Source organism: Ambystoma mexicanum, chromosome 9 (genome assembly GCF_040938575.1).
Source record: "Ambystoma mexicanum isolate Mex_15411 chromosome 9, UKY_AmexF1_1, whole genome shotgun sequence".
Taxonomy (NCBI): Eukaryota; Metazoa; Chordata; class Amphibia; order Caudata; family Ambystomatidae; genus Ambystoma; species Ambystoma mexicanum.
The window spans coordinates 717,823,692-717,850,439 of record NC_090931.1 but is presented as its reverse complement, the minus strand read 5'-3'; positions in this window follow the sequence as shown (position 1 = coordinate 717,850,439).

Here is a 26,748-nt window from a genome sequence, read left to right as displayed (position 1 = left end):
GTGACTCACCCCCTGAAGTATGCCAGAAATACACCTTTAATGAGTCTAGCAATTATTGTATAGAATTCTAGAAAGACAAATTATTATTGATATTGATATTGATATTTTATTTCTATTCCGCTCGTACAGAAGTGTTTCAGAGCGCGCAAGGCAAGGGAGGGGAACAGGGGAGAACAAAACAGCGATCTTGCTAGGCCCAGTGACATTGAGAAGTGCATGGGAGAGAGGGAGGGGAAAAGTGCATGGAAGGGGGGAGAAGTGGAAAGTGCGAAGCAGAGGAGAAACAGATAAATAACAATAAATAAATAATAAAGGCAAAAAACAGTGGTAGTGCAGCCAGCAATTTACAAGTGCTAGGTTTAAGGCAGCAGACTGGGTAGGTCTGATAAGTGCAGGAAGAAAAAAGGGGGGCTGTATGGGTACAGATACAGACCCCAGTGCAAGGGGTGGCCCGGAGGTAGTGCGAGAGGGTGGCAGGGTGAGCAGGGACCTGGGCCCAGAGGACAGAGGGTGGCCAGGTGCACGGTGCCAAGAGAGAACAGATCAGCAGGGGAGAGGGGGAGCAAAGGCAGAAGAAAAGAGGAAGGTCTTGAGGTGCTTCCGGGAGATAATGAATGGTTTATTGAAGAATAGTCCTTTTCTTTCTTATTTAGGGTCACTGCTCAAAACGTTACACTTGCAGAACCAACCCTGTTTTTTTTTGTTTTTTTTTAAGAGGCCTGAACAAGAAAGCCAGCCACTCCAGAAACCAAGAGCCACCTGGTGCTGGCCACAGCCCAGGAGTTTCCATTCAAAAAAAAGAAAAACAAATATTTTTTTGCAATTATTTTTAGGGTTAGCAAGGGAGACCACGGAGATAGCAAGGGAGACTTCAGGGGTCAGATTTGTGACCTCTGGTGAACCCCAAATGACGTCAATGGTTGGATCGATATGGCAGCAGAGAGTCCATTCAAACAAAATTGGGGTTTTGGCGGCTGGGGGGAGTGAATTGGGGCCTATAAAGAGGTCTGAGCTTTTCGCAAGTGTATTGAGCGGGAATGGCCGTTAAGAATGGCTGTTAGCACTTGTAGAATGCTGAGGCCAGCGCTATTATGGCCTCGTTCAGTACAGGTGAAGCCGAAGGAGAACAGAAGAAGCGGCCTGAAGAGGAGCTGCACATGATAACGTGTGAGTGGTTCCGGGTGTGGAGACTCGGGGCTATGTCTAGCACACAGGAGTGCATGGTCTTGTCTGCGCAAGGGTTGCGGCCAGGGGCGTTGCTAGGGGCGGGTTGAGGGGGCTATACCCCCAGGTCGTTTGGTTGTAGCCCGGGATAGAAACTCAGGTTCTACAACCAAAATGCTTGCTAGCCCCAAGTCCCGCCTGTCCCGACATTAGCTTAGCCCCTGATCTTTTCCAGACCTAGCAACACCTCTGGTTGTGGCCGCAATTTAGTAATCCTGTTAGACTACAGCCCTGAAGGTTTAAGCACTTTGTGGACATGAAGCACTTATCCGAAGTGATGCGGGTGCAGAGGCGGCGGCAGAACAATTTGATTAAAGTGGACAGCAGCATTGTGTGCAACAGCCCTTCGTTTGGTGTAAGACAGTGCAGGACGATTTGCGAACTGATTTGTTTATCTCTGCTGCACTGAGAAAATAAATTGATTGCAGTATTTCATGGAGTTATTATAGAAAGTCACTGCTGCTGTCAGGATTTTACTGAGATGTTTCACTTATGATATAGTGAGAACACAGCGGCAGGGGTGATTGAAAAAAATTATTTCAATTGCATTCGGTTTGTATTTAACACAACAGCATTAAGTCACTGCATATACCAGCGTATTGTTAGCACTGATATAGTTTATACATTAGAGAATTAGAGACTATGAGTTGATCATATATTTACTGTATCTTGCTGAGAGAAATATATTTATGACCATATGTGTACTTGATTGCTGTAATGCGTTATAATGATGCATTTAAAAAAAAAATGGGATTTTGATAAAATGAATGATGCATTTTTGGAGTAAAAGTAGTAATGCAATGTTTAATTGCTACAATAGTGGCAGGAAGGCACAATTGCCTTTTATTTTATTATGTATTGGGTTACACGTTATTTTAGTGTGATTGGAAAACTGTTAGTTGCAAACGATTAAGCATAAGATGGTGCCATTGATATGGTGAACTGTTATGATGATGAAGTCACCATGTGTTGTGAATTGCAAATGGTGCATGCTGAGGGATGTGGCATGTATTGAAAAAGTGTATGAGTTCATGAGATTTACGTTTTAGTGACATACGTAGGATGTAATTCGTGAATATGTTTCCATGCGTATGTTGGGATGATTTCAAGAGCGAAGTTGGTATGATAAATTACAATTGAATGGGCATGCAGTTCCTGATCACTACCGTTGTCTAGCATTTCTGTGCATTCCTAGTAAGTGTTTTGTGATACATATGCATGTCAGTGGTGTATATATAAGTGCACCATTTTTTTGCAATATATACATGCATTGAGGGTAGAATTGTAGTGTAAACAGGAAAAAAGTTATTGAATTATTGTGAACGGTTTGGCTAATTATTGAACCTTAAAACCCTGAGATTGAGTTAGGGTGGTTAGGATTATTGATAGAATTCTTATTGTGCAGAAGTTACAATTATTGAAATAAGGAGTCTGGAAATAAGGAAATGAGGCAGCGCAGTCCGTGTACCTGTCCAGTAGTTATGATGATATGGAAGAGGGGAGTACTTTACATAGTTGAATATTAGAGTGTAATGAAGTCTGGAAATGAGGTAGCACAGTCAGTGTAACTGTCCAGTAGTTATGGTGAGTAGTTATGGTGATATGGAAGAGTTGAGTACTTTACATAGTTGAATATTAGAGTGTATTGAAGTCTGGAAATGAGGTAGCACAGTCAGTGTAACTGTCCAGTAGTTATGGTGAGTAGTTATGGTGATATGGAAGAGTTGAGTACTTTACATAGTTGAATATTAGAGTGTATTGAAGTCTGGAAATGAGGTAGCACAGTCAGTGTAACTGTCCAGTAGTTATGGTGAGTAGTTATGATGATATGGAAGAGTGGAGTACTTCACATAGTTGAATATTAGAGTGTATTGAAGTCTGGAAATGAGGTAGTGCAGTCTGTGTACCTGTCCAGTAGTTATGGTGATATGGAAGAGTGGAGTACTTTACAATAGTTGAATATTAGAGTGTATTCAAATCTGGAAATGAGGTAGCGCAGTCTGTGTACCTGTCCAGTAGTTATGGTGATATGGAAGAGTGGAGTACTTTACATAGTTGAATATTAGAGTGTATTGCAGTCTGGAAATGAGGTAGCACAGGCAGTGCAACTGTCAAGCAGTTATAGTGGTATGGAAGAGGGGTGTACTTTAGTTAAACATTAGAGTGTATTGAAGTCTGGAAATGAGGTAGCACAGTCAGTTAACTGTCCAGCAGTTATGGTGGTATGGAAGAGTGGTGTACTTTTCATAGTTTGAAGTCTGGAAATAGGGAAATAAAGCAGCACACGTAGTATGCCTGTCCAGCAGTTATGGTTATATGAAGAACTGGTAAAGTTGAATATTAGAATGAAATATGGAATTTGAAACATGGGTAATGAATTTGTCCATTTGAGTTATCTTGTGTCGGTGGAATGAGGTTGTGATTTTCTAGGATATTAAGATCGGTTTTGACAGTTTTTACAAGCATATGGTAGTCATGGCAATGAAACACGTTATGTGCATTGTCTTCGAGCATGGGTAAGGTGACACAAGTATACGTTTGATATTCAATATTCTTTACAGTTGTACATGTGCATAAGAGGTGTAGCTAACCTGTTATTCATGTGTATATCTGTCCAACTTTTTATCTGGCGCATTGCTTCCTTGTGTTGCAGCTTGTTTCATGTGTTCTTTGTCAGCATGTGCTGCTGTTTCAAATATTTGTGTGTGTTCTCTTTGGAGAGTTGGTTAATAAAGTTTTGATTGATTTGATGTTTTAACTGTGTAAGGTTGTCTTACTGCAACCAGGAACACAAATAAATAAATAAAACAAATGCAAAATAAAGTTTTTCTTCAAATTTTGAAGTGTGTTCAGATAGGATACAGATTGCTACAATAGTTGTATTTCACTCTTGTGTTTGGAGTGAGTTTGTGCTTAAGCCTGAGAGGCTAACTCTTAGGAGGTGGCAGATCCTAACGTAAGGTGCTAAGTTTCCTTGGTGATGCTTGAATAAGGTAATGTGCAATGCTCTCTTGTTAGTGGTTGTGCTCGGGCTTGGCAGGCCTGAGGTCATGGGTGGCAGAACAGGATATAAGGCTGTCATAGTATTTTGGCAAGTTGGTATTGTGTCTAGAATATCAGAGGCCTGATAATTATGGCCTAGAGTAGGTTTCCTTCTGTTGTGTTAAGAAGGAGGATGTGTAGTGATCTAATTGTGTTATGTTCTGTGAGCTGTGAGGCTGTATGGAAGCATATGATTCATGTGGAACCTGGCAACTGGAAGTTCCATGAATGAACACTGCTGGACTTGGAGAGAGACAGAGGAACCTGAATGACACTTACATGAAGCTCTTCTACTTCCATGCTATTACTGTAACTAAGAAATCATAAACAAGCATTCCTTTTATACTTATCCTGGTCTGGGATGGTTCCTGATTCATCCATGACTTACCTTATGACCCAGGATACTTTAGCCGCCTCATCTATCTGGACCTGAGTGGGGGATGTCCTTTTCACCATGCCACTTCTATTTTTTTAGCATATTGTAAGCTCCCTGTCCCCACTTGTCCCCTCTCTTTCCTCTATCACCTGCATTGTGCCAGCAGGGCTCATCAGAACAATCCTGATCTTACTGGTTAACCTCGACCATCTGGTGTGACTTCTCACTAGTGACCCCTTTCTGCCAAGTCTCCTTTCTTTAATACTTCTTTCTGCCTACTCCCATTTTCTCAGTCCATCCTCTGCTCCCCGAGCCTTCTCTTTGTCAGGGTTCTCGTTCGTAAAAAGCCTCCCTATGGTATTTCATTCTGTCAATTTCCTCGCTCTCTCTCCAAACTACTTCCGGTACTTTATCTATTTACTCTTGTATCCTTCTGTGTGTGCGCAAGAAAATACAGATATAAGTAAATGAATGCCTTAAAGAATATTGATGTTAAGTGGGAGGAGGTATTCATTACTAAGACTAATGTAGCTTAGAGACACTGCATTTCGAATGATATGCTTGTGGTAAGAATGGGTACAGACTTGGAAACTAATGCTGCGTTTGCTCCTGAAATTGTATTCTCTTGGTTTAGCAAAGGTATTTGGAAATATGCTTAAAGAGCAAAAAAGATATCCATGTTTCCCAAACTTCGATATATCTTTTGGCACTTTAACCATATTTCTGAATAAATGTTTCACAAACAAAAGTTGCTTTATCTGGACACTGATAGAGGAGTGTGAGCCTTAATTGTATTAAGTGTACACATCTGTTTGGTTGAAAACTGGAGAAGTGACCATTGTACTAATTGTAAGGGTTGAAATACTCCTTAGTGAGGTCATGACATTTTCTATTCATTGTAATCGAGTCAATGCATATATTCTGCTGCCTGCTTCTCAGGTGGTGGGGTTACACTGGTAAAGTATTGCTTGGGGATTGCGTTATGTGCATTCCTTTGTTAACCCTGCAGTTCTGCTGCTGCTATTAACGACTTACTAAACTAACTACCCCTGAGATTCGATTCCTGCCTCTATTGTCCATGTCAATGTTAGTATCCTTGACAACGGATTCATTGGCTAAAGGGTGCCTTAGCGACAATGCATACAAGCCTCTGAGTGATGCCCTGGGACTACTGAAAATGGTAAGACATTTTGTCTTAATGGGAATCTCAGTCAGGGATAGCGGGTCTGGTAGAATTTGAGCAACTAAAGAAGGAGTAGGAGTTGGTTTTACTCAAAGGATGGTTTGGTAAATATGTATGATTATAATTGCATGTTTGTTTCTATTTCTTCATTGTGTTTGTCTTTGATAACTGTTAATCAGGGTTAATCTGAAAGAACACTCCTAAAAACCCATCTGGTCTGGGTACAGCCTACTGTCATTACTAAAAAGCACCTGCATGCAATCACTATGTTTCAGATGGGTTATCGTAACTGTAGGAAGTCAATATTCAGTACAAATGGCTCTTGAATTAATGGAAACAAAAACGAGAGATACATGCACAATTAAACACTGTCATACAGGCTCATACATTTCCTACAAGTCCCAATGCGTGGGATAACTGGGAATAGTTTACCATATAGGGCCAGCAGTAGAGGATACTGTGCAGGTATTGAAACATGACAGCGTGAAAGTATTAGTTGTCTCTCCATGCACCTGGCCAAGGCAGATTAATTTGTGCAGTGATAGATCCGATGCTTTGGCATATGTGGCTTTGATGAAGATGGTTTTAATTCCTCTTGAGTCACCTCAGTTTCCATGTTCTATGTTGAAAGCACCAGTGACAGACATTCATTTAGGTCAACCCAGTTCCAGAAGCTACCATAAAGCAGACACCAGTGAGAGATACACTTTAGTAATCCTCCTTCTATTTCTACATTTCTGTCTTTTCTCTAATAACTAGCAAAGGGACCTGATTAGGCGTAGCTATCTGTGTGTGTGTGTGTGTGTGTGTGTGTGTGTGTGTGTGTGTGTGTGTGTGTGTGTGTGTGTGTGTGTGTGTGTGTGTGTGTGTGTGTGTGTGTGTGTGTGTGTGTGTGTGTGTGTGTGTGTGTGTGTGTGTGTGTGTGTGTGTGTGTGTGTGTGTGTGTGTGTGTGTGTGTGTGTGTGTGTGTGTGTGTGTGTGTGTGTGTGTGTGTGTGTGTGTGTGTGTGTGTGTGTGTGTGTGTGTGTGTGTGTGTGTAAGTATGTAATCCTTGCATTTCCTTCCCTAACATGTTCCTGAATGGCTATCTGGATATAGATTCTCTATCAAAGCTGTATTCTGTGGCATGATAACTGAAAAGCAGTCATTGTCCATGTTTGATCTAACAGTGTCTCGCAGGTGTGAGAAGCGTATATTTGTACTTAGACACATTCTCTGTCACCCAGCCTACACTAATAACTAGAGGTGGAACATCTAGAAAATCAGTAAATCTCGTGTGTACCTTAGACAGCAAGTACATTGTTGATACTGTAGGGTACTTGTAAATAAAACAAAAAAATCTTCATCTGAAATAAATTCTGTCCTGTACAATTTAATTAGGAGATGTTTGGCATCTCTGATGATATTGGAAATACAATCATTTGTGGTTGTATTTTAACATCCATGTGTATTTATATGTGAAATGCCATATTGATGTAATCCAATTTGTTTGCAATTACAATGTTGCGTCCTTTGTCCACTTCCTTAATAATAATATCATCATATTTGGATAATCTTACCATGGCTAGTTTCTCATAATTGGTGAGATTATATGGTTTATTTTTCTTATTTCAATTCCGGCTATTATTTGATGAATGTCTGTAATTACTGTTTGGTGACGTGTCAATCGGATTCCTTCGAGGCATATATGGTGCAAATGTGTATTTGTTCTTAAGCTAATAATGTCTGAAACAATGTACAGTTGTTTGACTTTTCGACTACTTGTGATGTCACTACCTTGTCTAAGGACAAAAGTAGGTTGGTATCCATAATGCCCTTGATAGTTAGTTGTCTAATCTTGGGTACCTAGGAAATTGGCTCATATCTTCAATTTTTGTTGTGATTTCTTTTCAATTCTAGTTTCCTAATAAATCTGAAAATATGAACATGTATCTCTGTGTAATTATTGTAGTTAGATTGTTCCAAGGAGAAGCCCTAATTAAGTACTGTCAGTTCAGAGTTGTTTGATATTTTGTTTGAAAGGTTGAGGGCCAAGTTAGTTATCTGTCCCATCTTTTGAAGTTTCACTAATATCAGTACCTCTTGCAGGTTCTTAATCATGATTCTTATTTTATTTCTTCTCTTACTGCCTACCCTCCCTATTTTACAACTAAATCCTATTATTATGTTGAAGTCTGTTCATGCCCTGGCTATTGGAATCCAACCTGGTTCATTATTGTGTTTTTTTGTTGCCCTTTGGATACCTCCTGATTTGCTCCCAAAAAACCTTTGTTAGCTGAAGTTCCATATATTAATGGAACTGCTTTCTGTAGCAATACTGGAATTGTTGGATGTTTCTGCTGCTTTACCACTGTCTATGTCTGAACTCCCTGGTGATGCTATCAGGGCAATATCCCTTTAAGTGCCCTTAAGACTTCTCTCGTCATATTTTTGTTGATATGTTTATACTATGTTATCGCTTTTTTAAGTCAAATCCAAAATAGAGTTATTACTGACTGACGGTTTATACTATGTGGTTCAGATAATCTTTATCATCCCTAAGGGCTTTCCTTACATTTCTTAATTTTACTTAATCAAAAATCAAGGAGAGTCTTTAGAGATGATAATGATTGTGAGGAAGATAGAGTATATGCATATAAATATATATATATATATATATATATATATATATATATTACACAGCCACGGTAGTGTAGTTATGGTTAAGTTGCTAATACCATAGGAGGAACAGGTTTTGGGCGGCTTATAACTTTGTTCCCCCTGGATATATCTTCACCAAACTTTGCAAAAAAAGTATATGGCCCACTCTAAATTGTTTTGCAAATTTTAGTGAGGTTTGGTTGAGGGGGAGCAAAGTTATAGGGGGGGTCCCAACTTTAATTTTTTTCCCATAGACATAATGGGAAAAATATTTGCGCACGCATACCGCTCAAACCGCTGGATGGATTTCCACCAAATTTGCAGTAGGAGCGGTGGCTTAGTCCCGAAAGCGTACTTTTGTTAATTTGGTGTAAATCCGTCCAGTAGTTTTTTTTAAAAAATGGGCAAAACCTGAGGCAAAAAAATGAGTGATATGAATGTCCGTGCCGCGGACACACTTCCCTGTTTGCTCCGCGGACAGGACACTGATTGGATAATTGGCTTACGTCATGTCCGCAGACATGCAACGTGTTTGCCGATTGGCTGGGGGAGGCGTGAGGCGCATGTTTGGGGAGGGTTGAGGAGTAAGAGATGGGTCAAATACTGTATTTGTTTAGGTGGCAGGTGCCATTTATGTGTTCACCATGCCCGCAGTCGTAGCGGATTTTACGCGGACATAAAGAATGCGCTACTAGCTAATTTACATTAGTATAATGTTGGTTTTGAGTTGTTAGTACAGCATTAATTATTATTGATATGATCTATAAGCAGCCCACATACCACAGTCAAAATGTTTGGTAGTATAGGTGTGGTATGCTGCAGTGGTTGTGGCCAGGGCCTAGAGTCTTGGGTGCATGGCAGAAGGCCACAACCACAGCAGCATAACACAACCATAGAATCATACACCCATCAAATATGCACAACCGAAAAGTTAGTGTACGGTTTCATTTGAAGAGTTTGTATGTGAAGTTTTGGCTAGGTTATGCAGTAAAGATTGTAGAGTTTGTAACAAGGAGTGCAGCATTTCTGAGTTTAATTATTATATACTTACTGGTTGACATTTTTGGTGGTTGTATGCAGTATTTCATGACATGGGTAACTGGACCGGACATACTTTTTCGATCTCTGTGATAAAAGAAAAGATCATATGTTAGAGCAGGTAGTTCATAATGAGTTACTGCATTGCATAATAGACATTTCTGTATTTTTTTGACCCTCATATTTAGTACTTTACAAGTGCTGTAGCTCAAACAAGTGTACTGCGCAATTTGCTCAGTTTCTGTGTTTTTTTCTCAATCATTGGTTCTGTGGGAAAAAAAAAATTCTATGTTGTGGTACAATATATTTCTTTCATTGTTTTACAGTTTATTTCTTGCTAATCTTCTATCTGTTGGCTTCTTGCAGATTGTGGGGCAATTAGATACCTGCTGGCGTATTCTAATTGTTTATTTTTACTGTTGGGTTGTTGCAGATTTTTTGGGGCAGTTAAATACCTGTTGGCGTATTCAAACTGTATATTCTTTGTTTGATTTTAGTGGTATTTCTGTGTTTGCTTGTTGCAGAATCTAGGGGCAGATAGGTACCTGTTGGTGTATTCTAAATGTGTATTTCTGGTTACAGTTTAGTGGTATTTATGTGTTTGCTTGTTGCAGAATTTTGGGGCAGTTAGATACATGTTGGTGTACTCTAACTGTGCACAGTTTTGAAGTTGAAGTTTTGCTTATGCTCATACACAGATTATGTATGAAATTTTGGTTTTAAGAATATTAAGTAAGCGTTTACAAGATTTGCTGGCAATCTCTGCTTTATAGTAATGGTACTATCATTACATTCGAACCATCCACAGTTCTTTTTCATAAATGCAGTGTAGTGACCTGCATTGGTTGTGGCTCCTGCATGGTAGATTATACCTATTGTTGTGAAGGTTTTCTTATGAAGTGATACTTGGCCATTTGTGAATCCAGTCAGTTTACAGTTGTTTTTGGTACCATCTGCATTGTAACGTAAAAGCATTACTATTACGCATTTACTATGGGCCTCATTCTGAGTAGGGCGCAAAGGGATACCGGGCACCATTAAGGACATCAGTGCCGGTAAACCCTCTGCGCCCTACTACAAGGTTCCCTTGCTGCCCGTCCTTAACGCCTACTTTTACCAGGCAATTTAATTTTACCAGGCGTTATGGACGGGATCCGCAAAGGGACTTCAGAGCTAATAATGGTACCGTAATTTACGGTACCGTTATTAGCACCCTCCTCATTCCCATTGAGCCCTATGGTGGCTCAAATGGGAATGGAGATTGACATTTTCAATGGGGACTTACCGGTCCCGCAAAGGTCGGACTAGACCGGTAAGTCCCCATTGAAGGAGGGCGGACATGGTACCAGTAATGGTGTTAGTCATGGCGCTAATAGTGCCATGACTAGCACCAACCTCGGAATGAGGCCCTATGTGTCTGCATTTGTAAGGTGGAGCGATTATCTGAATTGCAGGTAGTACATAATCTGTCATGGTTTGCATTTTGTACAAGTTGTTGAAATGGAATGGCTTCACAGTTAGGTATGGATACATACACAAAGCGTTCATTAGGGACGTCTTCCTGTGCCACATGGTTTCAGAGAGTGCATGTATGTTTCCACATGTATAAAATCTGAAATATTCCATTTATTGGTATGTTTTTTTTTACCAGTACTTGTAGTAAGTACATTAGAAATTCTTATGGATCTTCTTCTGAATTTATACTGAATTTGACAATTCCAGCACAGTAGTCCAATTCTTGTCTTATTCCATGAACACTGTAAGTGTTGTCAGGATTGTTGATTGCATTTCTATGAAGGACTAACATTTGCAAACACAATTGGTCTGTACTGTGTAAGTAAATGTTCTCAATAATTGGTGGCAGTTGGAATAGAATGTGTATTGCTACATTTGCATAGCAATTTACAGCAGTTACATTTGAACATTTGAATGGACCTGGTAGTTCTGTGTGGAAGTCATTTGTTTGGAGTGTGTGCTGCTTCTTTGAAGAAGTAGTTGAGTTACTCTGACCACTAGATTTTTGTTTGATTGTGGTAATTGATGAAGTATTAGTTTCTTTTTTTTCCTCTGGAGGAATTGTAGTGATATCCTGTATCGTTTCAATTTGAAGTAGTTTTCTTTTACAATGTTTTGCTTGTTGTGGAACAGGATAGGTTTTCAGATGGGGGTGTGGAGTCAGCACAGCCTATTGTATTCTAGAATGCAAGGAATAGCAGCATTTACTTTACTTGCATCAAAGTTGGTTAGAAATAGCCCGTCAAGTGTATATAAGCATGATAGTGCTACGTAGCTCATGCCTTCTTTAAAGACTGTGCTACCAATATCTATTAATGATTTATCTAGGGTAAGACCTTGTAATTTGTGAATGGTCACTGCGTATGCTAGAGTTAGCGAAAATTGTTCTCTGCGTAGATACATGTCTTTGAAAAGAAGGAAGCGGGCTGTTGAGCGTCCTAGCCTTTTAACTTCTGATAGTTTGTCAAAGAGAATATTGACAAATTTAATGTTGTTGTCACGTGTATGTTTGAAAGCCAACAACTGTACCAAGTGCTCCACTAACTAGTCCTTGCTCGACGTCAAGCATTACTCTACAGTTTAAAGATAATTTTAATATTTTCTCCAAACCAGCTGTGTTGGAGATGGAGTTTTCTAGGGTATTTATTCTTGTTGTGGCTTGTTGATACATGAGCAGTGTCATACCATATACGTACAGTTTATCTGTGGAGCAAATTTCAATTATTGGTTGCATTTATTTTTTCAAAATTGTTTCATTGAATTTGGAACAGCTTGCAAGAGGTGGCATCAAGGACATACAATTGACATGTTTGTATGCTAATTGTTGCATGGCATCAGTAGAACATGAGTTATGGCCATCGAGTGTATGGATGTACTTGGTTTTTAATATTGATTGTGCTTCTTGAGATAGTACACCAACTCTAATACTTTTTAAAATGTTGGCGTATGTGAGGTCTGGAGACAGGTGCATGTTTTCAGTTAATTCTCTGTATTGGAAATGTTGCCAAAGGTTGACATTTCCTATGCTGCCAAGAGTTTTACGGCACAGTTTGTGCCCTAAGGTTTTAAAAATAGGTTCAGCTTTCACTGGTGACAATTGAAGAACATCTCTGAAAGCAATAATGTGTTGTCCTCCAAAGAGCTGGTTGTAGTCTGTTTTGAGGACCTCTTGTAATCTGAGGTGAATCAAAGCCAACATTAGGTTGGAAACCATGCTCACCTCATTTATTAGCAGCATTTTCATTTGTTTGAAAACTCTATGTAGTTCCGTTGCATTTTAGGTGGAAAGTTTGTAATAGTCTAATTTGTTTTGGTGTTCTACTGGAAGTAGTAGTGGTAAATGTAAATTGATACCGCCTATGTTGTAGGCAGCTAAACCTATGGGGGCAGTTACAACAGCTGACAGTTTGTAGTTTGTCAATTGTTCAAGGAACTTGCTGATGATTTTGATTAACAATGTTTTTCCTGAAACAGCTTCACCACTCAGTATAGGTTTGTAGTCTTCACAGGTACGGTTTTTATTTTCATGTTCCACACCATGTTCAATTTGTTTTGTTATTAATTGGAAAATTCTATGCTGCTCATTGTTCAGTTGTGATTTCAGTACAGCAAAGTCTTCTGTAGCTTGTTCATACTGACACATGGTGCTTTCTATTTCTGTCATGGCTAATTCTGCCTCATTTTCTATTAGTGGCTGTCCAAGTGGTTCTTGGCTTCCTGTTACAGAAGGTTGACTACTGTCGGGAGTATCCACTTGTGGTTGGGCCTGGAGTTCTTCTTCATGTTGCTGTTCACTGTGCAACATTGTTTGGTACTGTGTAAAGTTTATGTCTGTTATAGTCCTTTCATTTGCTTTGAAAGCGTCTTCATAGGAGTCATAGGTCTCCAGTAACTCTTCTTCTTTTCTCCATTGTTTAAAAAGTTGTAGCAGATACATGTAATACAGTTCTTTATGTTGAGTTTTTTAATGACAATTTGATATGATTAATTAAGCTGTGTTTGGTAAGTTTCACTAAGCTGCCTTCACAATTGACCACTCTGTATCTACCTTTTCTTTTCATCTGCTTTAACATTATTTTTGTATGTGAAGTTTTGGGCTACGTGGTAGAGACACATGGTTTCCAAAGTGGCACTCCTGTTTGGGTAGTATATGTCTAGTAATTTTTTTTAAAAAAAATTCTTGGCTGTTGGGATCATTCCTGGCTATTGTTTCTATGTCCTCATGTGATTTGAGAACTCTTTTTCTAGATTTAGCAGGACCAAGACTTAGCCATAATATATTGTCAGATATTGTCAGATTTTCCATTCAAGGCAGTACCCGTTAAATGGTCTGCAGCTTCATAGCAGCCACATTCTCTATGAGAGAGCATTTTTATGCCTAAGCTGTACAATTTCTGTGATAGTCTTTTGTCAGATGATATGTCATCCCAGAGGTCCTGAAGCTCTGTTTTCTCTGCTTTTGTTAAGTAGGCTGTGACATATCGTGCAACTGCATGGAATTGTCTGTAATGTTTAGTTTAGTTTAGTTTAGTTTATTATTTGATAATGCGCTCCAAACCCAGGGGTAGCCGGGCGCAGCAGTTACAAGAATACTTAGGCTTAGGTTGCATACATATAGATGATACATACAGATGATACATTATGTGAGTTATTAACATATATACAATACAAATATACAAGTATACATGAGATACAAAATGCAAATCTCTCACATTGGTCAAGTGTCATATAATCAGATCAATCAGATAATCAGGTGTCAGAATCAAGGTAGTTATGTGCCGTGATAGGACCGGGTTCAGTAAGTTAGATGTCATTAATCCAGAGCCAACTTTTCACCTGACATCTGAATCTGGAGTAGGGTAGATTAGCTCTCAATGCCGTAGGGAGTGCATTCCAAGCACAGGCAGCTCTAACAGGGAAACTTGCTGCACCTGCTTTAGTTAGTCTAAATCTGCGAGTTTCAAGTAGGGAGTGATTAGAGGCTCTGGTGTGGTGAGTAGAGGATTTCCTGGTCAGTCTAGCCGAAATGAATGGGGGCGCAGTGTTGTTCAGTCCTTTATGTGTGAGAGATAGCGTTTTAAGGAGAACTCTGTCACTGATTTTTAACCAATGATTGTCTTTCCTGCTGTTGGATATATCCCGAATTGACTGGGGGAGTTGCCCATGTTAAGGCATTGCCCGTGAGGTGAGATATCATGAATCCAACCTTCGCTCATGGCGTGAAGAAATAGTAGGGTTTGAAAGTGAAGTGCACTAGGCAGGAATCAAGGAAGGCACGCAGGGACTTAGACGATCCATCATATTTGTCCACTACACCCCCTACCAGGGTGCTTTCTTTGACCACGGAATCCCGGGACAAGACAAGCTGTTTCAATGCCGCATTTTCGGCCTTGAGGTTTTGAACCTCTGTGGTTAATTCTTGCATACCTCTCATGAGGTCTTGAACTGCGGCTTCCATGTCTACTTCTATATCAGGTTTTTGGTGTCTCAATCTGTCACAAGCTTCATTCTTTCTCACTGTTTGTCCTCAGTATCCAGGAATGTTTAGCGATGGATCCACGAAGGAGGAGGAGCAGGTGTCCTATGCTCGGAGAGTGCCCGGGAGACCGCGGCACCGCACACAACACGGGAACCGGGATGAGGGGATATAGGCTAGCGGGTAAATGCAGGAATCAGGAGAGGGTTCCAGGAAGGAAGAAAAAAAAGGGGTAAGGAACTGGAGATGGTACGGTATACGGACTCGGAACACACGCCTAACAACTCCAAGCAGTTGCGTTGAGATGCGCAGAGCCGCTGGGGCATGCCTGTTTCCTAGGAAGCAGAGTGTTGCGCGCACAGACTAGAGCACAGCGTTTCTGAGCCATTGGCCATGTTGGAAGAATCACTGACCTCATGCCATGGTGCATCATGGACCACAAAGTCCAAAAGGGCCGAAATCGGTGGTTCATGTCACATCCTTTATTGATCATTAGAAAGGCTCCCAGATCAAGCAACACCACTGCCTCTATATCAAATCCTTCTGCTTTATTACCCACACCTTCACAAAGGCATGCATTGAATGCTTTTATGTATAATCTCTGCCATTTACCCTGTAAAAATAGCACAAAATGCATATTATTATTTCTTCTATCTCTTAACATCCATTAACATAACATTAAAAAAGTGTGCTCTATACGTTTACTATTATACTCATTCGAAAAACATATTCAACTAACAGATTCTAAATAAAATATACAGGATGCACATCGGCAAAGAAAAGTGCAAATCAATGTCTACATTAAAAAAAAGTGCTATAAACACACACATGCACTAACTTCTTTCTTTTACACTTACAGTGAAAACCAGTCTCCTGAAAAGCAGCAGCGTCTGAAGTACGAACAAGGACGTAGAAGACACCTGCTCTATCCATACAAAAAAGTAAGTACAAATCTAACATAATGTTCTAACTGTTACTCAAACACACTAGTATGTTAGTGTTGTAGAAGAAACAAATATATGAACCCTTTACCATTAGATGTAGTATTAGTGTTTCCCCTTGCCAGCTACATACTTTATATTGTCATCTGAAGCCCAGTATAGTAACACACACATACAAGAATAGCCTTCCCAACTTGATGCACTTGCCCATTGAACAATCACACACCACTACAATCATACTTACCATCATACCCAGACACTCATCCACAAAGCATGCATATACTGCACAACAGCCCAACCCACACTTTCATTTTTTCTCCAACAAACCCAAAGAATGCCTACCAAAAAGCAACTCTGTAGAAACCAACGGAGAAGTAGAGCAAATCAAAATAAAGCGAAACAAAACAAGCTTCCAGTACAGAAACTTTCCCTCCTCTATCAAAATGTAAAACCAAACAGAAAGTGATTAACAAGACTTCAACTACCACTACTGCTAACACTGGACCTATACATCTTGTTGTAGTGGCAAGTAAGCATACCAAAAAATGTTTTTACAAAAAATGTTCCACCACAGAGTCCTTCAGAACCTTTTAAAAACAGGAGAGAAATCATGCACAACCCTTAAAACCTACCGTAAACAATTAATCCTAGAAGCTCTCATAGATAGTGCAATCCTTCTCAAAAGGAATCTATTTATTTTAGTTTTAAACAGAATGAAACCACTAAATAAACTAACTACTAAACTACAAAAAAGACTTCTCAATAAACGGAATATCACCAAAAATAGCTTATTAAGAGGAGAATGGAGTAACACCACGACCACAGAGCCATATTTTAATGAAGAAGCATATAAACCAAAGCAAACAAATCCTATTGCCATAGATAGCAGTGGAAGAGGGTATGAAAAAACATAATACCATTATGGAACAAGAAACTTTGCTCACTAAAATATCCCCAGAAAACTCAGTATCACCATCCCAATCTACTGAACCAAAACGTCCAGTCTACAAATGGCCATGCACATCAATGTGTAACATTGCCAAAAAATCTTTCAAATCTTTACGCCAGTTCCTCAACCAGTATGTAAAAAGCAAAGACAAATTCAAAATGAAACTATTACAAAATATGGATGCCTGTCCAGTGTGCAAATACACAGGACTACAAGGACATTCATTAGCCTGCATTTCAGGACCTATTTGCAAAAGCAACTTCCATCATATCAAATTGTTATCAACTCATCATTCAACTATAAGAAATCTAGTTAAAAAACTCTACAACGCTAAAAGTCCTGCTTCAGCAATAGCCAACTTAAATAACAATCTTCTACATGGTACAGCCAAACAACTACTCGCAGAAATAGACTATATCCAGAGAAAATATTTTGGAATTGAAAGCCACTTAACATATGAAATAGATGTACAACAAACTAGCAACTACTATACAAATAGCAACCTTCTATTAATCACATACAAAAAAGAAATACTAAAGTTTAAAAGTACCTCCGCTAAAGTAACAAACCATGTGTGTGTGTGTGTTGCCACAGGACTTCTTATAAAAGTACCACAAAAACTATAGACATAACATACAAAATAGGAGACAATTAAGATTCAAAATGGTTCCAATTAGCTCTCTACCTTATAGCATAAAACAGATGTGACATTACTGCCCCCTTAATACTTTACAATTACTGCGCTGCAAAACTTGACTATAACTAAATGCCTTCACGTGCTAACACAAGTAACTTGGAATTATTCCCACTGCCAAAACCCCTGCAACAACTAAATTTATATGAGAGCATCATAATTCAAACAGTGCAACCATTTCAAGCAACAAAAAAGCCTCCAACCGCAAAATTACCTCCCTCTGAATTAGTCAAAGGCATTTGTGGCAAAGTAGTTTATTTACCATTAGATCTCACAGAAAATGTATACACTCTAGGAGTGCAACGGCCAATAGATCAATCTTTAATTGTCTTAGTAAATGGTGTACCTACAAAAGACAACAAAATTTGGCAACAACTCATGGACTTACATACAAATCGACAAGCCCTGCAATATTTAAAAAACAACAATGAATACTACAAAGAAATTAATATTGTAGAAAACCTGATAGAAACCATTGAAATAATTCAAGAGTCACCAGAAACTGGTCAATTTGAACTACTACAGAATCCAATATTTTACACCATTATACAATTCATCCTTTACACTCTAAAGACGCTATAGATGATGCACTGGAAACGTACCAAATGCGACAAGCCAAAGGATCTCCAATCAGCATATTGGAAAAAAGTATAGAGAACAGGCCTTTCCGCTACTCTTTCCTACTGGAAAAATAGGAATGTACAGTGATACACCCACGCAAATAACAGCATCAGAATATCACTCTCTAGGAATGTATTCCGGCGACCCGAAATTCAGACAAAATGTGGAATACATAGTCCACCTTATCTTTGAAAGTGAACTAGCAACTCTATGCTATGTAGTTGCACACACATTAAAATCAGGTACCCCTTTTCAAAATATGTCAGCTATGCAATTATTACAACAAGTGCAAGAAAAAGATAAGGTTTTACAGTCAAGTATTATAAATCTTTTAGTAAACATGCGTGGTACAAAAGAATACTGGTTCCGAGGTCCCGGTGATGCACGCTGTATGATAAGAAACCATGGCCCACTAACTTGGTTTGTAACATTAAGTTGTGCAGAATATGCATGGGAAGATTTATACGATTTCCTACGCATAGCAAACAAAAATAAAACAAACATAGATATGAAAACACCAGGAGAACTCTGTTCTCTCAATCCTATAAATGTATCAAGATATTTCCATCATCGCTTCATTACTATGCTACACTTTATTTGTAATTAGACTGTTCCTCCACTCGGAGAAGTTCAACACTTTTTTTGGACAAATGGACAAAAGAACATCAAGCCAGAGGAGCACTACACATAAAGAAGCTCCTAAATTTCGTCAGGACAGTGATGCCACTGTTTTGCAGTTCATTCAAAAATATCTCACTTGTGAAATCCCTTCACAAACAACACATAGTGACCTTCATGCACACATTTTACAATTTCAAAGACACAAATGTGGGAAATATTGCTGTTGCATATATTTAAAAAAAAAAAGGGAAATACTACACCAAATGCAGCTTTGGTTTCCCTAGACCAGTTTCAGCAACAGGACAAGTAAACAACTTTATGTCTTCAGTCAGACATAGTGTCAAAGGTAAATCACCTAAGAACACATATTACATAAAAAGAACAGAATCATCAAAATACATCAATGATTACAATGCAATTGTTGCCCTCCTTTGGAATGCAAACATAGATGTGCAGTACAACACTATCCATATTTTTTGCCCAATAGAGAACCGGCAGGCTCTAAACCGGCCCACTCCCAAAGGCACACAATTCAAGGCAGTGTACCCTGTCGTGAGCCTGTCTGGAGCCGCCTGAGCCCAGAGCCACGAATCCTGCCTCCTGAGCGTCCGCCCCCGCCCCACCACTTCGCCTGGATCGCACAGCCTGACCTATCACACACACCGAGTTGAAGAACTTCTGCAGCTGCACTGATGCCCTGAACACGGCCGCAGACAAATGTAAGAGCACAAGCACACGATGCATCAAATCACCTGACTTTTTCTTTATTAGTCACCTGCCCATATTATACCTTGCCCCAGTCCACATTACGTTACGCTGGCATCAAAATTCCAACCATCCTGAGCCTTTGCAAGGCCACCCCTCTGAATTTATACAAAAACTAACTTTTGCTTGCGTACTTCAATGGCCTTTTGCATGCCCTGTGAAATTACCCACACAGTGCTCCTCTTGCATCTTAAATGCCTAAAATATAGCTGCTTGTCGTAGTTGTATTTGATGTGATCTTTTGGTAGTGCCCCACAACCCAGGTCATTATGCGCTTTACGCTCAATTTCTACAATGTACTGTCTGCCTACTTATGTTGCTGTGTTTTATCCTTACTGGTAAACTGGAATTGAGTCCTATTCACTACCTGAGCCTGTCTTTAGTTACTCCTGACACCCCTGACTACTTGAGCATTCTTGCCGACATACTAGCCATGGACAACTTCGATCCCCTAGCTATCACTGAGACCTGGCTCCATGATGCTGCTGGCCCCACACTCATGATTGCCATACCAGACAACTACACTATACTAAGAGTCGATCGGCCTAACTCTAGGGGAGGTGGCCTGGCCATCATTGCCAAAACGAAATTAGCTGTAAGGCTCACTCCACACCCAGCTATCTCATCTTGTGAACTTGTTTCTGCTAAAATACCTATCTCTAACTACAGTACACTAACTGTCCTTCTGGTGTATAGACCACCAGGCCCATTAGGTAACTTTGAGGTAGATCTATCTAGCCTCCTCACTAATATCATCAAAGATTCCACTCAGCTCCTGCTACTAGGTGACTTTAACCTGGATTCAATGACGATACGGACAAACAGGCCCACTCTATCCAATCAATCTTAGTTGATCATGGCCTTACCCAAAAAGTCTTAGCCCCCACACATATAAAAGGATGGACATTAGATTGGATAGCTAACCGAAACTGCACCACTACCATCCCCAATGTCTTACCACAAATGTGGACTGACCACCACCTCATCTGCTTCTCATCCACCATAGAGCCTACTAAACTAGATAAGCTTGAAACAGCTCCACCTATGCCTACTAGAAGTAAAGAAGAAATCACAGCTGAAAAACTACTTCCCCTCCTACCAGCCCTCACTGCTTGCTCTATCAATTCTGACCCTAATATGCTAGTTGAGACATTCAACAATACTATGTCCAAAGTCTTGGATACTATTGCCCCTATCAAACTGCGCAAAAGTAAACAAGAATCTCATCTTAACTCATGGTTCACCCCCCACCTCAAATAATTACGGATCCAAAAACGTAAACTCCAAGCTATTTGGAGACATACACCTTCAGCTGAGAATAAAACCTTACTCGACAACCTTGCCAAAAAACATAAGAAGGAAATAATCCAAACTAAAAAGAATACATTTAATGAGAGAATTAGCAAAGCCAACTCTAATTCCAAAGAGCTAATCTCCATCCTCTGGGAAATGGAAAACCCAATCGCACCCATAGATAATGTCCCTAAGGACAAACAATGGTGCACGAGCATCCAAAATGCTTTAGCTAATAAAATCACAACCCTACAAATGAAAATTGCAAAGAAGAAAGCATCCTTGAACTCCACTGGAACCCATACCTCCCACATGGCAGATACACCTAGTACAGCCACTCAAAGTAACTGCAAACCATTCAGATTTTCCAACATATCCATACTGGAAACTGAAAAGGTGATATTATCCCTGAAACCATCCAAATGCCAAGGTGACAGCTGCCCAGCACAAGTTATTAAGGATGTAGCTAGAGCCCTAGCACCCTTTATTTCTAAATTAATAAATTCCTCCTTCCAATCCAGTACCATACCCACCAACCTTAAAGAATCATGGGTTCTGCCTCTCCTTAAAAAACAGACCCTTGATCCAGCCATCCCGACCAATTATAGGCCCATTACCAAGGTCCCATTTCTCCTTAAAATCATTGACAGAGAAGCCTACCCCCAGATCCAAAATTATCTGGATGCAAACCAACTACTAGGATCACGCCAATCTGGCTTCAGACCACTACATGGTACTGAAACGGCCCTAATCGACCTTAAGACACAAATTGACGAGTTGAAGAATAAAGGTAAAACAGCTATGCTCCTCCTCCTTGACTTATCGGTGGCCTTCGACCTAATGGACCACGCAGTGTTATGCAACCATCTGGCGTCTGCTGGCCATTTCTCAAGTGAAGCTACAGCCTGGGTACAATCCTTCCTAGACAACCGTACAATGAGAGTGTTCTCCCCATTAGCCTCAGCGGACCCAATACATATCACCTGTGGCATCCCACAAGGTTCATGTGTCTCCCCCACAATGTACAATATCTTCACTAAGCCACTCTTCGACAAACTTGACAAATTGGGGGTAACCTACACCAATTATGCAGACGATACACAGATCCTCATACCACTATCTGGCAACTTTGCTGAATACACAGCTCTAGTAAACAAGATTGATCTCATCATTCAGGCATGGATGGCCTCTCACGGCCTCTGCCTGAACGATGATAAAACAGAGATACTGATCCTGGGTTCTGACTCCAACCTCAAAAAACTCAGCCCCAACTACCACGCCTTCAATACAGACGGCAATATAATCAAAGTGGCAACAGAGGTAAAAACACTAGGTTTCTACCTTGACTCCACCTTATCTCTCAAAAAACAAGTAAATTCCCTGGCTTCCTCCACAGCCTACACCTGCAAATTAATCAGGGCCTGCAGACCCTACTTGTCTAAAACCAATTGTATCACACTAGTCAATGCCCTAGTAATGTCCAAATTGGATTACTGTAACGCCCTATATGCGGGCGCTAATAGAACTGTCACAAACAAACTACAAATATTGCAGAATAATGCTCTTAGAGCAGCCCTGGACATATCCCGTAGAGCACACCCACTCTTGGATAATTACGATGGGTTTGTGGAAGCCCTTAAGGCTATGTTTGATCGTACAGAACTTGTCTACAGTGCACAAGAAAGACTTCTTGAATTCCAGCAAGGGAGTCAGGATATGCTTACTTATGTGACTCACTTCAAACAGCTAGCTAAAGAAGCCGATTGGTCTCAAGAAGCCATTTTCACTCTATTCCAAAGGGGATTGAATGATGGAGTAAAGGACGAACTAGCCAGAGTAGCCCGTCCGAGTTCCTTCCAGGCCCTGATGGACCTTTCCCTACAGATAGACTTCAGAATCCAGGAGAGAAAGGCAGAGAAAAGAACAACGAAGACAACATCCACAAGAACAACCATAGATTATCCTTGTCCCAAAGAAGCATCCTCTCCACGTGCCTCAGATCCAGAACCTATGCAGTTGGGTGCCTTCCGTGGACCAATTTCTCTGCAAGAAAGGATCCGTAGGATCAATACCGGACTTTGTATGTACCGTGCCTCTGATAAACATCTTGTGAGAGAATGCACAATAGCGCCACCCCGACGTTCGTGGAAACACCAGCTCCCGAGCCTAAATGGAGCACAGCTTCAGGAGAAAGATGCCTGCTCCACATCCATTCCTTCCTTGAATACTCTAGGACAGAACACCTTAGTGATTCTCCAGACATTCTTGTCATCTACTGAGAAATAATCTTTCCCCATCCTGGCTCTAGTGGACTGCGGTTCCATGGGTGTTTTCATAGACCACGACTGGGCTGTCAGTCACAACATCCCTCGACAACCCAAAGAGGTGATACAACCCATTGAAGGAATTGACAGCAGACCATTGTCTTCTGGACCCATTACTCACCAAACCAAGGAATTACTGCTCTTGATAAACAACCATCAGGAAAGGCTCCGATTTGACATCATAAAGGCCACTCACTATCCCATGGTTCTAGGCATGCCCTGGCTTCAGAAACACAATCCTTACATCAAGTGGGCAGCCGGATCCTTATTTCTAGGTTCCGAAATGTGTATGTCCCATTGGTTTTCACTAGACACATTGCAAATCCCTCCGGTGAACTCCCAGAGCCACAAACAATCATCCTTAAGTGTAGCCAACATTGTCCTGAGACCTATCAAACATACTCAGATGTGTTTTCAACAGCCATGGTTCAGGCTCTTCCACCCCACAGATCTGAGGATTGTGCCATTGACACAGATGCTTCAGCAGTGATTCCATTAGGGAGAATGTTCATATTATCCGAACCCGAAAAAAGGGCCCTACGAGAATACCTGGATACCAACCTAGCAAATGGGACCATCCGTTCTTCAAAATCTCCAGCCGGTGCTTCCCTATTCTTTGTTACAAAGAAAGACACTAAGGGGCCGATTCATGGAACAAACGTGCGCCGAAAATCGTTGCGCAAGCAGGCGCAAGCAGGCGCAGGCGCAAAGAAACTGGCGCATGCGATTCATGGAAGTCCCTGCGCGTGTTCACCTCGGGATGTGCGCCAAACCCGTGCATGGCGCACAAGTCACTGCAACATCCCGAAAGGCGTGCGCGACGCGCACAGTCAAAGCGCACAACCTCGGCGCATACACCAGAAAGTGGGCGGGACACGGGGCGTAACGCGCGGAATGGGGAACAACGTGCGAAAATACGGGCGTAACTGGGGATGTACTGCAGGGAAGCAGACGGAACGCCCACACGCACTCGAACCACACGTATTCATGGAATCGAATAGGGCAAAGCCACGCACAGCCAAAGACACGCACAAGCTGAAACACGTCCGCCACACGAAGGCAGGCGGTAGAGTCCCAGCGCATCACAAAAGTGGCAACATACAGCAATTGGGCCTGTGCGAGCGGGGCACGTGTATTGCGGGGGTGCGCGGGAAGCAACACACGGGATCGAGCGGGGTACGTGTATTTCGGGGGCGCGGGGGAAGTGACACACGCGATTGAGCGGGTACGTGTATTTCGGGGGTGCGCGGGAAGTTACACACGCGATTGAGCGGGGTACGTGTATATCGGGGGTGCACGGGTAGTTACACACGCGATTGAGCGGGGTGCGTGTATTTCGGGGGTGCGCGGGAAGTTACACACGCGATTGAGCGGGGTACGTGTATATCGGGGGTGCGCGGGTAGTTACACATGCGATTGAGCGGGGTACGTGTATTTCGGGGGTGCGTGGGAAGTTACACACGCGATTGAGCGGGGTACGTGTATTTCGGGGGTGCGCGGGAAGTTACATACGCGATTGAGCGGGGTACGTGTATATCGGGGGTTCGCGGGTAGTTACACACGCGATTGAGCGGGGTACGTGTATTTCGGGGGTGCGCGGGAAGTTACACACGCGATTGAGCGGGGTACGTGTATTTCGGGGGTGCGTAGGAAGTCACACACGCGATCTCATCAGGGTACGTGTATTTCAGGGTGCGGGGGAAGTATCCCACACAACATCAGCAGGGTACGTGTATTCCAGGGGTGCGCGGGAAGTTCCACACGCAATTCCATCAGGGTACATGTATTACAGGGGTGCGTGGGAAGTTCCACACGCGATATCATTAGGGTATGTGTATTACAGGGGTGCGCAGGGAGCAGCACACGTGAATTGCACGTGTGGGTCCTCCCAGGTGTTCCCTCTACACCCTCCACGGCCCCTGCAGGTGGCTCACACCACAGGGGCCTACCCAGCACATGTCATGCAGGCACCCCATCCACCATGGCCATGCCCACCAGCCAACCCACATGTCAACTTGCACTACTGCCCACCAACGCATGTCCCCCTGCACCCCCAGCCACCAGGGGCACCCTCCACCAGGCCCCCACCCATGTCTCCCACCACCCCCACCCCCCAGTCACCAGGGGCAGCCTCCAACAGGCCCCCACCCATGTCTCCCACCACCCCCACCCCCCAGCAGTGCAGGGGCAGCCTCCACCAGGCCCCCACCCATGTCTCCCATCACCCCCACCCCCCAGCAGTGCAGGGGCAGCCTCCACCAGGCCCCCACTCATGTCTCCCTGCACCCCCACCCCCGAGGAGTGCAGGGGCAGCCTCCACCAGGCCCCCACCCATGTCTCCCACCACCCCCACCCCCCAGCAGTGCAGGGGCAGCCTCCACCAGGCCCCCACTCATGTCTCCCATCACCCCCACCCCCCAGCCACCAGGGGCATCCTCCACCAGGCCCCCACTCATTTCCCCTATCACCCCCACCTCCCAGCCACCAGGGGCAGCCTCCACCAGGCCCCCACTCATGTCTCCCTGCACCCCCACCCCCCAGCAGTGCAGGGGCAGCCTCCACCAGGCCCCCACTCATGTCCAATTCATGTCTCCCATCACCCCCACCCCCAGCAGTGCAGGGGCAGCCTCCACCAGGCCCCCACTCATGTCCAACTCATGTCTCCCATCACCCCCACCCCCAGCAGTGCAGGGGCAGCCTCCACCAGGCCCCCGTTCTTGTCTCCCTACACCCCCACCCCCCAGCAGTGCAGGGGCAGCCTCCACCAGGCCCCCACTCATGTCTCCCTGCACCCCCACCCCCCAGCCACCAGGGGCAGCCTCCACCAGGTCCCCACTCATGTCTCCCATCACCCCCACCCCCCGGCAGTGCAGGGGCAGCCTCCACCAGGCCCCCACCCATGTCTACCACCACCCCCACACCCCAGCAGTGCAGGGGCAGCCTCCACCAGGCCCCCACTCATGTCTCCCATCACCCCCACCCCCCAGCCACCAGGGGCAGCCTCCACCAGGCCCACACTCATGTCTCCCTGCACCCCCATCCCCCAGCAGTGCAGGGGCAGCCTCCACCAGTCCCCCACTCATATCTCCCACCACCCCCACCCCCCAGCCACCAGGGGCAGCCTCCACCAGGCCCCCACCCATGTCTCCCACCACCCCCACCCCCCAGCACTGTGGGTCACCTGCCAGCAGGCCCCCACCCATGTCCAACCATGTTCCCCACCACCCCCACACCCCAGCATTGTGGGGCGCCTGCCAGCAGGCCCCACCCATGTCTCCCACCACCCCCACCCCCCAGCCACCAGGGGCAGCCTCCGCCAGGCCCCCACCCATGTATCCCACCACCCCCACCCCCCAGCAGTGCAGGGGCAGCCTCCACCAGGCCCCCACCCATGTCTCACACCACCCCCACCCCCCAGCCACCAGGGGCATCCTCCACCAGGCCCCCACTCATTTCCCCTATCACCCCCACCCCCCAGCAGTGCAGGGGCAGCCTCCACCAGGCCCCCACCCATGTCTCACACCACCCCCACCCCCCAGCAACCAG